General features: G+C 44.3%; 1 protein-coding gene across 1 annotated transcript in view; it reads right to left on the reverse strand.

Annotated features, from left to right (window-relative positions):
• Positions 1-9,706, reverse strand: part of LOC131814124 (SCO-spondin-like) — a 105,724-nt gene extending 96,018 nt beyond the window's left edge. The window contains exon 1 of the mRNA XM_059144822.1: positions 9,430-9,706. The gene's annotated coding sequence lies outside the window, so the exon portion shown is untranslated. The remainder of the gene's footprint in view (positions 1-9,429) is intronic.
• Positions 9,707-10,931: the final 1,225 nt, after the last annotated feature.

Consider the following 10,931-nt stretch of genomic DNA (forward strand, 5'->3'; position numbering starts at 1 on the left):
TCAGTTTTGGAGTGGAGGCTTTTGGGTTTTCCACATATAGTATCATATCATCTGCGAAGAGTGATAATTTGACTTCTTCTTTGCCGACTTGGATGCCTTTAATTTCCTTTTGTTGTCTGATTGCTGAGGCTAGGACCTCTAGTACTATGTTGAATAGCAGTGGTGATAATGGACATCCCTGCCGTGTTCCTGACCTTAGTGGAAAAGCTTTCAGTTTTTCTCCATTGAGAATGATATTTGCAGTGGGTTTTTCATAGATGGTTTTGATGATATTGAGGTATGTGCCCTCTATCCCTACAGTTTGAAGAGTTTTGATCAGGAAGGGATGCTGTACTTTGACAAATGCTTTTTCAGCATCTATTGAGAGTATCATATGGTTCTTGTTCTTTCTTTTATTGATGTGTTGTATCACATTGACTGATTTGAAGATGTTGAACCAACCTTGCAGCCCTGGAATAAATCCCACTTGGTCGTGGTGAATAATCCTTTTAATGTACTGTTGAATCCTATTGGCTAGTATTTTGTTGAGTATTTTTGCATCTCACAAAACAAACTGAGGGTTGCTGGGGGGAGGGGGTTTGGGAGAAGGGGGTGGGATTATGGACATTGGGGAGGGTATGTGCTTTGGTGAGTGCTGTGAAGTGTGTAAACCTGGTGATTCACAGACCTGTACCCCTGGGGATAAAAATATATGTTTATAAAAAATAAAAAATTAAAGAAAAAGAATGCAAGATTGGTTTAACATACAAAAAACAGTGCTACTTATCATTTTATCAGAACAAAGAAGAAAACAATATGCTCACCTCAATGCAGAAAAAGGAGAAAATTATATACCCATCTATGATAACAACTCTCAGCAAGCTAGAAATAGAAGAGAATTTCCTCAACCCAAATAAAAGCATTTATAAAAAAATTAGAGAAAAAAATAGAGCTAATATCATATGTAACGGTAAAAGTCTGAAAACTTCCCTTAAGATCTAAAATAAAGCAAGGATGTCCACCTGGGTGGCTCAGTTGGTTAAGCAGCTGCCTCCGGCTCGGGTCATGATCCCAGCGTCCTGGGATCGAGTCCCACATTGGGCTCCTTGCTCACTGGTGAGCCTGCTTCCCCCTCTGCCTCTGCCTGCCACTCTGTCTGCCTGTGCTCACTCTCTCTGACAAATAAATAAATAAAATCTTTAAAAAAAATAAAATTAAATAAAGCAAGGATGTCCAATTCTATTGAAAGCTAGCACTAGAATCCATAGACAGCCTAACAAGGCAAGAAAAAGTAATAAAAAGGCACATGGACTGAAAAAATAGAAGTTAAAAAGTCTTTTTTCACAGATGACATATTGCATAAAAAGAAAATACTATGAAATCTACACACAAAATATAGTAACACAAAAGTTACTCTCACAAATAAATGAAGCAGGTAAGATTGAGGGATGCAAAGTCAGTATAAAAAGTCAGGGTCAAAGATGTATTGGTATACTCATGTTCATAGCATTATTCACAGTAGATAAAATGTGGCAGCAACTCAAATGTTCATCAACAGATGAATGAAAAGTCAAAATGTGGTTTATATGCACAATAAAATATTATACGGCCTTTAAAAAGAAGGAGATTGTGACATATGGTATACCATGGATGAACTTTGAGAATATTATGTTAAGTGAAATAAACCAGTCACAAAAATACCCAAATAGTGTATGATTCTACTTACCTGATACTTACAATAATTAAAATCATAGAGGCAGAAAGTAGAATGGTGGTTGCCAAGGGCTAGGGGTACAGGAGAATAAAGATTATTGTTTTATGAGTATAGAGCTTCAGTTTTACAAAATGAAAAGAGCTGGCAGATGGATGATGGTGATAGATGGACAACATTATGAATGTATTTAATACCACTGAGTTGTATACTTAAAATGGTTAAGATGTTAAGTTTTGTTATGTGTATTTCACTATGATGAGATACTACTTCACACCGGTCAGAATGGCTAAAATTAACAACTCTGGAAACAACAGGTGTTGGTGAGGATATGGAGAAAGGAGAACCCTCTTGCACTGTTGATGGGAATGCAAACTGGTGCAGGCACTCTGGAAAACAGTATGGAGTTTCCTCAAAAAGTTAAAAATAGAACTACCTTTATGACCCAGCAATTCTAGTACTATGTATTTAGCCAAAGGATACAAAAATGCAGATTCAATGGGTCCATGAACCTTGATGTTTATAGCAGCATTATCAACAATAGCCAAACTATGGAGAGAGCCCAGATATCCATTGACTGATGAATGGATAAAGAAGATGTGGTATGTATATATATGTACACACACACACACACACACACACACACACGAATATTACTTGAAATCTTGCCATTTGCAATGACATGGATGTAGCTAAGTGAAATGAGTCAGTCAGAGAAGGACAAATGCCATCTCACTCATATGTGAGAAATGGGGGGGGGAGAGGTAAACAAGCCATAAGTGACTCAATGATAGAGAACAAACTGAAAGTTGATGGAAAGAGGGGGTGGGGGATGGGCTAGATGGGTGATGGGTATTAAAGAGGGTGCTTGTGATGAACACTGGGTGTTGTATGTAAGTGATGAATCATTCAATTTGACTGCAGAAACAAATAATGTACTGTACATTAACAAAGTAAAATTTAAATTAAAAATAAAAAAAATTTTAAAAAATGATAAAAAGCAAAGTAAAAAAAACAACTTGGAAATAGAAATAAAGAATACAGTTTCATTTATAATAGCATCCAAAAACATGAATCACTTGGAGTAAGTTTAACAAATGTGCAGCTCCTGTACATTAAGAACTGTAAAACTTTGCCAAGATAAGGAAGGAAGAGATCATACAGGGAAGACTTACAAGGAAGAGAGCTGGTACTTGAACCATCTTCTGATGCTTATGTGCCTTAACACTCTGCATACTTCTTTCCTCCTGCCTGAACAGGTAACACTGAGAGACAACAGGGAAACACAAGGTGAGAGGGAAGATAGGTCCTTCCTAACATCTCTACCTGGAGGCTGCTGAGAATTGGGAATCTTGGCTCAGGTGCCTACTTTGCCAAGTGTCTTTGCAGATCTCCTCACCTTTCTTCCCCTCCAAATTCCTCTGTGAGGAAAATCACCACCAACACTGCCTCCATTTGTCATGGTGAGGTGGAATTAATTCTTGTGATCCATAGAGCTTCATGGTTAAGGGGGAGATTTTCACCCACTTCTTGTCTGACATTTGGTGGATGCAGCTCCAGCACTAACATTGAGCTGTAGCTGTTGCTGGGGCGCAGCTCTGAAGAATGGCAAGCTCTGAGGGGACAGAGGTCCACCTGTTCCTTATCCTCTACTCAGTGCTGCACACGGTAGGTGCCTGGTGACACCTACTAAGTGAATGACTGGGTCATGAGGTGGGGGCTGTGGGCATTTGCACCACAGCACCATAGTTTCTATCTTAACTGCATATCACATGGGAATAGTAACTCTGAACCTCCCCACATTTCACAGATATCACCTCATTTGATCTCCACAGAAAGGGTAGGTTCTCCTTGTTTTTGCATTGAACTGGTTGGTCAAGTTTCCGGGCACTGGGTCAGAAGTCAGCAGGGAGGGGCGCCTGGGTGGCTCAGTGCGTTAAAGCCTCTGCCTTCAGCTCAGGTCATGATCCCAGGGTCCTGGGATTGAGCTCCGCATTGGGCTCTCTGCTCAGCAGGGAGCCTGCTCCCCCCCCCCTCTGCCTGCCTACTTGTGATCTCTGTCTGTCAATTGAATAAATAAAAATCTTTAATAAAAAAAAAAAAAGGGTGCCTGGGTGGCTCAGTGGGTTAAGCCGCTGCCTTCGGCTCAGGTCATGATCCCAGGGTCCTGCATCGGGCTCTCTGCTCGGCAGGGAGCCTGCTTCCTCCTCTCTCTCTCTGCCTGCCTCTCTGCCTACTTGTGATCTCTCTGCCAAATAAATAAATAAAATCTTTTAAAAAAATTAAAAAAAATTTAAAAATAATTTAAAAAAGAAGTCAGCAGGGAGTGTTGGTTGCTTCCCCATGGGGAGCATCACCAGTTTACTTTTTGCATACTTGCTCCAGACCCTGAGAAATTTAACTTCTTCTGGGAACTTCTTGATAACTGCTATGGCCCCTCCTGCAGAAACCGTTAAAAAGGGGATGCTCTTTCCCCAGGATCACCTGGCAGTCCTTGCTTCCTTGACTCCTGGGGGTGCAACCCAGATTCCAGTGGGGCATGGCTACTGAGTTGTCATGCCACTGAGGAAGCTGCAAAAGTCAAAGGAAACTGAGTAACTGAGGAGAGGCCATGCAGGCCTGGGATCCAGATCCATTCAGGTATGTTACCATCTGAGTTAAGGAGGAGCTGATAATAGTGAGAATGGGAAGAGCATATGATGTGATGGCCAGCTCTAATTCCCAGGCGAGGACTTGCCAGGTCACAGGACAGGTGAGAAGCATTGACTATCTAGAGCCCAGATCTGGCATCCACACTTCAGTTGGGCTGAGATTGAGGTCAAAAGTCCAGGGATAGTGTCCTGGGCAGGCTCTGGGGGGTCAACCACCCAGGCTCCTGGGCTAATGCCCTGGGAGCTCATCACACCCAGGGCCACCATGGAAAAGACCTGTACAAGACCCCTTTCTTCCAGAGAGCAGGAAGCCCCCACCTCCCCGAACCCTTTGCCCTGTTGCATTGCCCTTCCTGCCCTTTCCCTCATCTTTTCCTAGGGCACAAAGTTGTCTACTCCTTACTGAAAGCCCTTGGGACACTGCAGGCAGCTCCCAGCCATGGAGTGCTGGCCTGGCAGGCAGGCGATGAGGCACAAGAGGTGCCACTGGACCCCACCATGGAGACAGAGGGCAGCTGCCCCTGTGAAGAGCGAAGGAGAGGAGCAGCAGGCTTAGTGTGAGGAAACTGCTCCCTTTTTGTCTCTAGAGAACCCCTCTGCTCTGGACCTTCTGCTGTGATGATGTTACTTCAGCAAAAGCCTGCAATAATTGATAAACTGTCATAAAAAATGGGTCTTCACTGAGGACATGGGGCACAATGACTGGTGCTGAGGATGATCGTTCTTTTAGAAACGGCCAGCCTAAGACATGGGAAGAGGAAAGCACAGATGTAACTGGACCACAGATTGGCGTAGAGCCTCCCAACTAAGGCCCCAGAAACCTGACACTGTGAGGAAGACTCATGGCTTTGTTGTTACCCTCACCTTCTAGAATTTCAGGTGCTTGTGTGCCCTGCAACCAGCATCATAGAATAATAGAGCTGACATTTCATCTGGTCAACCTCTCATTTTACATGTGGAAAGATGGGAACTCAGGTTACATGACTGGCCAGAGCCACCCTGAGGTCTTAGTGGAACGAGTGGCATGAGTCAGGGGATGATATGACAAGGCTCCTGTCTGGACCTCCCTTGCAGTTCATGAGCCCTGATGTGTGGACCTTCTTTGTGCTCTTATGGCCACACCCCACACCTGAAAACTGCTGCCCTGAAGAGCAAGGAAGAGCTGCCTGAGCTTTGCCTCAGGATTGTTCAGCAAATTCTTGTGGGAAACCTTAGGAAGCTCCACATTCTTGAAGGGAAGCCACAGGCTTTGGGGACAGACAGACCTGGCTCTGACCCCAGCTCTTCCACCCACTACTTGTTAGCAACTTCTGTCCACCTCGATTTTATCATGTTATACTGAGACATGAAACCTACCTCAGAGAATTGTGAACAATAAATGAAAATATTATGTATACATTTAATATATATGACATATATATTTGATATATGATTTATATATTAAATATCTATATATATTTGTATATGTTATAAGATTGTATAATATGTATATAAATATTGCATATATATTGCCAACTACAAGTACTTTGCTTCACATGAGGCCAGAGAGGCAGACATCTCACAAGGAAAAATTAATACCAAGTTTATAAAACTACTCAGGCTGCATGTAATTCCAGGGTTCAAGAGAAGGGACAGAATAGGATGAGGGGACCAGAGAGGGGTGATCCCTGAGAACCTAGGGAGGGAAAGGCTGTGTGTAGAAGGCAACCTTACTTGGGTAAGGGAGAGATTGAAAGCATGGAGATGGAGGGAGGGGATACACACACACATGCACACACACACACACATGAGTGTAGGCTGGAGAAACCCAGAGAAGGAAGGCCAGTGGTGTATGCCTTCCACCCTTCCTTTAAGACACTGAACCAGCGATGATGAAGGCCATGGGCTGGGTTCATACTTGGGCCTGACACTTACCTACAGTGTGCCCTTGGCCAAGTGGTTTACTCTCCCTGAACCCCAGTATCCTCATCCAAAAAGTTAGTGTTAGTCGTATATATACAGAGTTGACAAGAGGTCTAACAGAGAATATAGGTAGGAGCCCAGGTCCCAACACATAGCATGAGTCCAGATGTCATGGGCATTATTTCACCGATCTTGCTATTGACTCACCTGCACTGAGGGTGCCTAGCAGAGGGGCCAGGGCCATCCAGAGCCCAGGGTGCAGCATGCTGGAGCAGTGACAGGGAAAGCCTGGGGCCAGAGAATGTGCTGGATCCTTGGCCTGTCCAGGCTGGAGCATGTGACCTACATTGCTGTAACCTGGCCCTCTGAAGATGCCTTGGACCAGACCCAGTACATCCCCCACCACAGTCCCCTGGGAAATGTGGCCTCTCTGAGAGCATCAGAGGAAGACAGACAGGATGTGTTCTTTGTTCAGCTCTCCTGTCCTTCCAGATGACAGCTGAGAAGAGCCAGTCTGTCAGGCTCTGGTACCCTTCTTGGAAACCTACAAATAACTTAGTCTTTTTCTGTCTCTCATCTTTAAAACTGAGGTGGCAGGAGTACATACCACCTGAGATTGTGGGAGAGCTAAAGGAATTTCAGGCATCCTCAGAGCAATGCCTGCACACACATGCTCAGCATTATTCTTAATTCATGTTTTAATTTGCTGATCATTTATTGAGCACTCACAGTTTTTCTGGTAGCATACAAAGGGCAGAGGAGGGAAAATCCTGGCTCATGTCCTTAGGACTTAGCTTAAAGGCTATGAGATTAGCCCACGGGTAGCAATTCTAAACATAATCAACATAAACCAGTTAGTGCTCTATGGCCCTAACATGGGCCAGATTTCATTTACTTTTCTCAGGAGCTCTGAGAGAGATGGAATCTTTATGTGTGTGGTGGGAACAGTGACTTGCTTGAGGTGGTCCACTGGGTGACAGAAGCTGGTCTGTGTGGGCCAAAGCCCATGCCAACTCAGACCTCTTCACAGGTAAATTTTGTGGTTTCCATGGCCCCAGGGGACCATCTTGACATGGATGATAATGACCCTTTATTTACCCAGAACTGGCCTCTCCAAGGGGCTGGGACACCAGTGGCTGGGTGGTGGGGTTTTGCTCTTGGAGGATGCTTCTCAGGTCTAAAGTGTTATGAAGTCAGTGATGTTGGTGGGTATGAGGTTGACTATAATTGCTAATTGTAAAAGCCATGAGATTTTAGAGGGACTCAGAGCCCTCCATATCTTAGACACCTCTCCCACCTCTGTTGTATGGCTCTCCCTTATCCCTGTGCCCAGTTATAAGGCCATCTTCCTGTACTTCACATACTTAAGGACCATTTCAGATTTCTGCCTAAATGTTACCTCCTCCCTGTCTATCTGATCACTCTCTTGTCCTTTTTTCTTTTTTAAGATTTTAAGTATTTATTTATTTAGAGCATGAGTGGGAGGGACAGAGGAAGAGGGAGAGAGATAATCTCAAGAGATAATCTCATGCTCAGCATGAAGCCTGATGTGGGGCTTAATCTTATGACCCTGAGATCATGATCTGAACTGAAATCAAGAGTAGGATCTTAACAACTGAGCCACTCCAGAGCCCCTCATACTGCCCTGTTTTAATTCTCTGACTTGCACTTAGTACCATTGGTATTTATCTTATTTTGTTGTTCACAGATTGTTGGTCTCTCTTCAGTGGACTCTAAGGCTATAAGAGCAGGGACTTGTTTGGTCTCCTCCTCTGTGGTCCCAGTGCCCAGCACAGTCCCTGACATGTGGTGGGTACTTTATAAGTCCATAAGAAGGGTGAAGGAGTGAGAGGTGCCCCCACTCAGCATCTCTGTTAACTACAGAAGTTTATTTTACAATCTTAGACAGATGCTCAGCAAACAAAGTGGATCAGAGTGGAGCAGCTCTGGTTGACTAAGTGGTGGTGATGGGGATCCTGGGGCCTTTTTATCTCCAGCTTGCCCCATAGGCAGCCCCTGAGGCTCCCTGTACAAACTGAAGAGCACAAAGAACTCAGTTTAAGAATTACTAATCTGGTTCAACTTCCTCATTTTCTGGAGGACAAGGGCACAGAGAAATGAGAAAATGGGCCCAAGTTCACTCAGTGAGATGCAGGCATAGAAGAAAGCTGATGACCTGATCTTGAGCTGAGGTTCTTTCTACTGCCCTTAATCACAAACCCACATTCATCTTAAATGAACTATCTGGTCTGGGGCTACCTTTGGATCTGTTGTACCCATACCTGCCCCAGTTCTCAGGTAGAAGCCCCAATCCCAGTCTTCTTCAGGAATGTTCTCTAAAAGTCATCCTATGTGAAGAAGAAGGTTACAGGACCCCCCAGAAGGCCCAATCTCTGCCTGGGTGATCAGTGTGGCCCTGTCTGCTGTACTGTGCCAAGTTTACTTTTCCCAAAGGAACCTCAGTGCATCCATTTTCTTCTACTTCGTGAAAAAATCCTGGGAACTTGTGTAATCTTCTTTTATTAAAGAGAAGGATTGCCGCTTAAAAGTCAGCGTAGTGCAAAAGGAAGCCAAGTCACATCCGCCAAGGTGTGAACACCTGGGGGGCATGCATGTGTATGTGGGGGGGGGGGGTTGGGGGTAGCTCACCAAAAAGCAAGGCTCCAAGAGAACAAGAAAACCCAATCAGCTTTCCCATCAAAACCTCCAGGCTGGGGGAGGAGTCAAGATGGCGGAGAAGTAGCAGGCTGAGACTACTTCAGCTAGCCGGAGATCAGCTAGATAGCTTATCTAAAGATTGCAAACACCTGAAAATCCATCGGCAGATCGAAGAGAAGAAGAACAGCAATTCTGGAAACAGAAAAACAACGACTTTCAGAAAGGTAGGACCGGCGGAGAAGTGAATCCAAAGCGACGGGAAGATAGATCCCGGGGGGAGGGGCCTGCTCCCGGCAAGCGGCGGAGCAACGGCGCACAAAATCAGGACTTTTAAAAGTCTGTTCCGCTGAGGGACATCGCTCCAGAGGCTAAACCGGGGCAAAGCCCACGCGGGGTCAGCGTGGCCTCAGGTCCCGCAGGGTCACAGAAGGATCGGGGGTGTCTGAGTGTCGCAGAGCTTGCGGGTATTGGAACGGGAAAGCCGGCTGCAGAGACAGAGCCGACAGTAAGCTCACAGCTCGGTGTTACCTTGAACCGGTCGCAGGCTCGGTGAGCTCGGAGCGCGGCCGGAGGTCAGGCAGATGGGAGTAACTGGGCGCTGTTCTCTGAGGGCGCACTGAGGAGTGGGGCCCTGGGCTCTCGGCTCCTCTGGGCCGGAGACCAGGAGGCCGCCATTTGTATTCCCGTCCTCCGGAACTCTACGGAAAGTGCTCAGGGAACAAAAGCTCCTGAAAGCAAACCCGAGTGGATTACTCAGCCCTGCCCCTGATAAGGGCGGTGCAATTCCGCCTGGGGCAAAGACACTTGAGAATCACTACACCAGGCCCCTCCCCCAGAAGATCAACAAGAAATCCAGCCGAGACCAAGTTCACCTACCAAGGAGTGCGGTTTCAATACCAAGGAGAGCAGCAGAATTCCAGAGGAGGAGAAAGCAAAGCACGGAACTCATGGCTTTCTCCCTGTGATTTTTTTTAGTCTTGCAGTTAATTTAATTTTTTTCTTTTTCATTTTTTGTTTTTTTTCTCGCCTTCTGGTTAAATTTTTTTTTTAACATTTACCTTTTTCTTTTTTAACGTTTTTTAACTAGTTTATCTAATATATATATTTTTTCTTTTTTATATTTTTCTTATTTGTTTTCTTTTTTTAATTCTTTTTTCTTTTTTCTTTTTTTTTCTTTCTTCCTTTTTGAACCTCTTTTTATCCCCTTTCTCCCCCCTCACGATTTGGGATCTCTTCTAATTTGGTTAAAGCATATTTTCCTGGGTTTGTTGCCACCCTTTTAGTATTTTCCTTGCTCCTTCATATACTCTTATCTGGACAAAATGACAAGACGGAAAAATTCAACACAAAAAAAAAAGAACAAGAAGCAGTACCGAAGGCTAGGGACCTAATCAATACAGACATTGGTAATATGTCAGATCTAGAGTTCAGAATGACAATTCTCAAGGTTCTAGCTGGGCTCGAAAAAGGCATGGAAGATATTAGAGAAACCCTCTCGAGAGATATAAAAGCCCTTTCTGGAGAAATAAAAGAACTAAAATCTAACCAAGTTGAAATAAAAAAAAAAGCTATTAGTGAGGTGCAATCAAAAATGGAGGCTCTCACTGCTAGGATAAATGAGGCAGAAGAAAGAATTAGTGATATAGAAGACCAAATGACAGAGAATAAAGAAGCTGAGCAAAAGAGGGACAAACAGCTACTGGACCACGAGGGGAGAATTCGAGAGATAAGTGACACCATAAGATGAAACAACATTAGAATAATTGGGATTCCAGAAGAAGAAGAAAGAGAGAGGGGAGCAGAAGGTATACTGGAGAGAATTATTGGGGAGAATTTCCCCAATATGGCAAAGGGAATGAGCATCAAAATTCAGGAGGTTCAGAGAACGCCCCTCAAAATCAATAAGAATAGGCCCACACCCCGTCACCTAATAGTAAAATTTACAAGTCTCACCGACAAAGAGAAAATCCTGAAAGCAGCCCGGGAAAAGAGGTCTGTAACATACAATGGTAAAAATATTAGATTGGCAG

The sequence above is a fragment of the Mustela lutreola genome, chromosome 13 (assembly GCF_030435805.1).
Source record: "Mustela lutreola isolate mMusLut2 chromosome 13, mMusLut2.pri, whole genome shotgun sequence".
Classification (NCBI taxonomy): Eukaryota; Metazoa; Chordata; class Mammalia; order Carnivora; family Mustelidae; genus Mustela; species Mustela lutreola.